Source organism: Triturus cristatus, chromosome 6, assembly GCF_964204655.1.
Source record: "Triturus cristatus chromosome 6, aTriCri1.1, whole genome shotgun sequence".
Lineage (NCBI taxonomy): Eukaryota > Metazoa > Chordata > Amphibia > Caudata > Salamandridae > Triturus > Triturus cristatus.
Genome location: NC_140589.1, coordinates 734,536,546 through 734,542,319, shown reverse-complemented (window position 1 = coordinate 734,542,319; position 5,774 = coordinate 734,536,546).

Genomic DNA, 5,774 nt, shown 5'->3' with positions numbered 1-5,774 from the left:
TTACAATGTGTCCACATGTGTGTAGACGCATGGTACAGGTTGACATTTAGACAGCATGGCATTGTACATTGTGACAGTCTGTAGATCTGGGCGATGACCCACAGTCATTGTGGGTGTGCACTGTGCTCTGCCTGATTGTGCATGTGTGCCATCGTGCCCATCTCCACCCGTTCCCCCAGTACCTGGTGGTCACTCACCCTGTTGCGGTTGTGTTGTATCCTGTTGAGCAGTTTCCGGTCCCCCGACTCCGGCCACAGTCTCCACACTGATGACTGTCGACACCAGCTCCTCCATGTCATCCAGCTCCAGCTGTGGCGCTGGGCCCCCACCTCCAGTCTGCATTGCTGCCTTCTGGTTGGTGGAGAGTTTCTACTTGGTCTTCCGCTTGAAGTCATTCCATCGCCTCTTGACCTTGTCCATTGTCCGCTTGTCCTCTCTGATGGAATTCACCTTGTTGACGATTTCCCGCCATATTGCAGTTTTGGTGGCCATTGACACGTTGGAGGTGACGAAGAGTTGTTGATGGTGTTCCATCACCTCCGTGACTATAATCCTGTTCGCCTGGGACTGAACTTCGTCTTCTTGTCCTTGCCCTTCCCTGTCCCCGAGGTCCCCGGCTGGTCGTCCAGGGTGCTCGTGGGGTTGCGCTCGTCCTCTGTGCCTGCTCCGGCTGCCTCCATGGTGCTTGGGTGTAGGTCAGTTTGGGTGTGGGTGTTTTTTCTGCTTTTATGGAGATTTTTCCCACCTGCCAGGTGTGTGTTGCAGGCCTGCCGCTGCTTATTGCTGATTTCCTCATCGCGCTGTGGCCCATTGCAGGTTTTTTAATGTTGTGGTTTGTGTTTTTATCTCCATCGAGGTGGTTTTATCACAGACATTGTCCGCTGTTTCGGCAGACTATCGCATGCTACCGCCTTGTTGTGAATCCCACGTTGTCACAGGGTTATTTTACCGCAATGGGCTGCGATATTGAAAGTTGTGTTACGCTATTCTTGCGGTAGTTATCACACGTTCTTGTGAACATACCCCATTGTTGTTTGTTACAACTGCAGTTTCTTAATGCATGAATATATTGGAAAGATTACGAAAATCTCAATTCAAATACACCAAGATGAATACAACTTCTTGTTGTACATGTAAATGCTTAAACGTCAGTTTAAACATACACTTTGTTTCACCAGCTTCACAATGAGACGCTTCTAAACTTGAATTTCTTCTAGAATATTAAATATAAATATTGCAAAACATTTATTAATCACATTTCTGTGCACCACATTTATAAGTCTTATTAGTTTTATGTGGAGTACTTCAAATATACAATACCCCATCTTTCGTTAGTACCATTAATCACACAATATGAGTGCTAAATAGCATGATGATGATGCTCTTCTACAGTATCTTGGAAGGGATCACAATTACGCTGCTCAAAACTAAACCTGCTTTAACTTTCATTCTTCAGGGCCTCACACAATGGACTGTATGTATTTGTTGTACTGGGACACGAGGGGCGGAAATTATTTGAAATTGATGACTTGTTATGATATAGCAAGAGCACTGATCTGCTGTTAGGGCAGAACCTGGAATCAACTTCTGTCATACCAATACAAACATCAGATATCATAGAAAGAATATGGTAAATAGGCTAAAGATTATTCTTGAACCTAAATTCTTGCACCCCTGTTGCTTAACCAGTTGCAAAGCTATCCGTTACTATTGTCATAAAACAATCCAAATTAGCTACAATAGCCTTTTTACATATTAATTCAGAGACCTTATTAAACAATAACTGGGTCAAGTTTACCAGGCATGCATTTTGTGAACGAATGACGGATACTGAAACCATTTAAATCTCATCTATGTACAAAGCTACACTCGACCCCATATGTTGTACGCGGACTACTGCATGGCAAGCATGCACACGGAACTAATGTTGTATTGTATACAGATAGCACAATTTGGAATAGGCACTCTGCATTTCATTGCTTGCAATGCTGAACTGGCCTTTTGGGCAGCGTGCCACTGCCAGATACCAGCCTGAAAGGTCCAGTGTCAGCAGTTTTGTTAAAATTTGTGTCCATTCACGGTACTTTAAAAAAAAAGCCCACACTGATCCTTTCAAGTCATCATGCCCAAAAGACCAGTACGTGACTGATTGCATGCATAAAGCGTATGAAAGGGAAACGGATAGTGCATGTTGTGAAAATAAGTTATCTGTTTACATGCATGAAAACAATTCAGTGAAATGGAGAATTTGGCCAGAGGTGGTGGTTGGTGGGGAGAGAAGACACTGTCGCGAACTTTCCGACTTGTGAACTCAAGAAACAAGCATTTTCAATGCAATATGTCTCGCATTAATGAGACTTTAAGCTATTGGCAATGCAAAAGCGTAAACTCTCGCAAAAGCAATACCTATTGCATAGCAAATATCTGGTATTTTTACTAGCGCCCATGTGGCGCTTTCACATTCATGAAGACCGCACCCCTTTCTTTAGACAAGCTGCTTCTAAAGAAAGGGGTGTGTCCGACATTAAAGTGAAACCGCGGCATGGGGGCTTTGACAAAAAAAAAGCATCTGTTTGTCAAGTTGATAAGCAGAGGGTTTTTTGTGGGGTAGAAGCGCCCTGGCCACATTTTCACTTTAATTTCGGTCGCGTACCTTTCTTTAGACGTGGTTCGTGTAAAGAAAGAGGTGCAGCCTCTATGAATGTGAAAGCGCTGCATGGGCGCTAGTAAACAAAATATTTAAGTAAGTACGGCCGCTAAATGTGTACAGCGCTGCTAAAATAAATACAAAACCGTGGCCGCTATAGTTAAAGCGGTCCGCCATTAGTCAAAATTAAAATAAATGTGGCCAGCATGCTGCGAGGTAGTGGGTGGAATAGGGGAAGAGCGTTAAATAAAATAGTGCTCTAAAGCAGATCATGTAACAACACCAGTAAAAGGTCCAGTCGTTATGGGAGGTAACAAATGCAGACAAGGAGGGACTAATAAGCCTAATATGACTCGGAAGCCAGCGTTTATGAAGGACAATGACAAAAGCCAATTAAAAATATGAGCGAAGAGTGGGCGGGCTAAAAAGCCATACTCCACTACTGCATGTCTCGCAACAGCTCATGCGCTGCCCAGGCTCGACCTAAAAATGGTTGTGTGCTCTCAGAGAGCAGACAGATGTTATAGTTCCTTCATCGTCTCACTAATGATTTTGTATTGGGTTTTTTCACCTGCAGACTTTAACCTTTGGTGACGTCACTTCTGTGCGTCGTTACGAGAAAGCATAGACATCCAATAGTCTGGTGCAGCACTCTTGCCAGTTGAAGTGATACTTGCACTCAGTGAAATGGATACACTGTCTTCACCTTCACCAGTGGCAGTGTGAATTAACACGTTACTACGATTTGTTTGACAGATGTACGGAGTCTGCCTCTAAACCACTCGGATGGCAATGCAGGGTTCTAAATGTTAACAGCCAGTGTGTGGCTGCTGTTTATGAAATTAACTAAATATGTATTTTTATTAAATTTGTGAGCTATTTTGACATTAATTTTCTTTTTAAAATTAAGGTTAAATTGAAATAAAGACGTTTTACACCGACAGATATGCTGCTTCATTTCATAATTGCAAATACTTTATGGTTCCTAACCGGATACACAGTTGTGTTTATACAGAGCTTGTGTCTATGTAGACTGAACTGTCTATGGGTCAATAAATGCAGTAAATAATGTGGCATCATTTGGAAAGGATCTGTAATGTACAGGTATAGGTGCTAGGGTAAAGGTAAGTTATTACTACATATTTTTACATCATGTTGTAGAACTATTTATATTCACATACCTATATCAAGTGAATTTGGCTACTTTGTACAAAGTCTCTACAACAATATGAGAGTGGCAAGTCAGGATACAAGCCTGTTCCTCTTCCCAAGTAATTGTATCAAAATAAAAAGAACAGGTTTGTTATAAAGCACACACCTGTCTCTAAACTTTCGGTAGATGTACCGGGTGTGTGAACTGCCTAGGAAGCCCTAAGGTTGTGTAAAAGAACCCTCACTCACCTACCTAGTAGGTGACGTGCATCATCATAGGGTTCCCACCCTGGTCACCGAATGTTTCCAGGGTGTGCTACGATGCCTGATTACAGCTGAGCTGGGTTTTTTTAGGGTGAAGTGGTGGTGGTGAGTGAAAAGTGATCAAGTGCAGTGTATTTTAAAATTGGCTCGAATACTCTGTCTTTATGACTGTGAGAAGCTGGCCTGGTATAAGATGTCCACTAATGTAAGTGGGCACTTTGCTAACTAGTTACGCGACCCCCAGCGACACCAGGAGGTCAAGCTCATTGAGGCATACACCCTCCACCCCCACCTTTTTACTAATACCAGCTTAGATGGCAGAATAAAAAAATTTTCCTAGTCCAGTGAGCCAGGTATTTTTTAAATCACTCTCCACTCACTCCTGACCCTTCCTTGCACACCCTTGCACTACACATAGTAGTCTCATTAAGAACAGTGCTCCCACGTATACGTTGGTCGTAGCACGCCCCGTCCCGTAGAGGGGCGGGAAGACCCCTATGATGAAGCATGACACCAAGGGCCCTTTTGGTGTGTGAGGGGTATTTTAACAACTGATGTGTATTCTCCACGACCGTGGGACACACATGGTATGAACGGGAGTCTCTTGATCTACTGTACATGCGGGTGGATCCCTTTGTTTAAGTACACTTTGCACCAGTCAGGACAACCCTTATGGTGATTTAAGAGGTGTCAAACGACCTCAGAGAGCTATCCAAGTGGTAGCTGTGGAGAGCAGCCTTCAGGCTTGGTATTGAAGGAGTGTAGAGCAGTGTGTTTTACCAGAGTATAATCTTATAGTATAGAAGTCGCGGTTGAATTTTTTAAGATTAGGCACCCTTCCCAGTGGACCCTGAAGAAACCCCTTGGAAGACAGAAGGTTGAAGAGCCACCCCACCCATGGATACCATGGTACCCAAGTTACCTATCCCAGGGACGCGGGTGCATAGGTGTGAAGTGGCATCGGAAACCGCTGTCGAACCCAAAGGAGGACTTCAGGAAGTGCCGCTGCTGGAAGACGAGAGAGTGTCCGGAGGAATCCGAATGTGGACTCTTGAAGAGGAGTACCTGAAAGTAGAGGAGACAGTGTCTATGTCACTCAGGGGTGACTAGGAGACTTGGAAGACGGATGACCTCCGATGTCGGGGGCTTCAGGTAAGATGACGGTGACCTTGACTCTGCAGCTGCGGGGACCAGGCGATGCCGAGGATGACCAGGACCCGGATACGAGCTGCCCCATGAAGGATGTTGAGTGCTGAGGGGTCGGTGTCCGGCGGGAGCACCAACAAGCCTTGGCAAATGCAACCCACGCAGGAAGTCGAGATGGTGCACGGTTGTGCCCAGCAAGGTCCAGGAGATTCACCACAAGCAGGGGAGTCATGGCAGGCCCAAGCAATCAGGGGAGCCCAAGGAAAACAAAGGTGACCCTCAAATGGACCCACAGACCGAAGCAACAGGAGTCATGAGAGGACCTCAAGCAGCTCCCCAAATCAGGCATGCCACGCTGCACACGATGCGGTGTAGCCAAAGATTCTGGTCACTGGAGGTGCTCGAGGTTGGGGCTACTTGGAGCCTGAAGATCTTCTTACAAAGATGTCAACAAGCCTTTTCAACTGCGAAGGGGACGCGGTACCCAGGGGTTTGGTTATTGCAACCCCCACGAGGACTACTGGCTTCAAACTTGGTATGAGGGTAGAGCAGGCCTCGGGAGCTG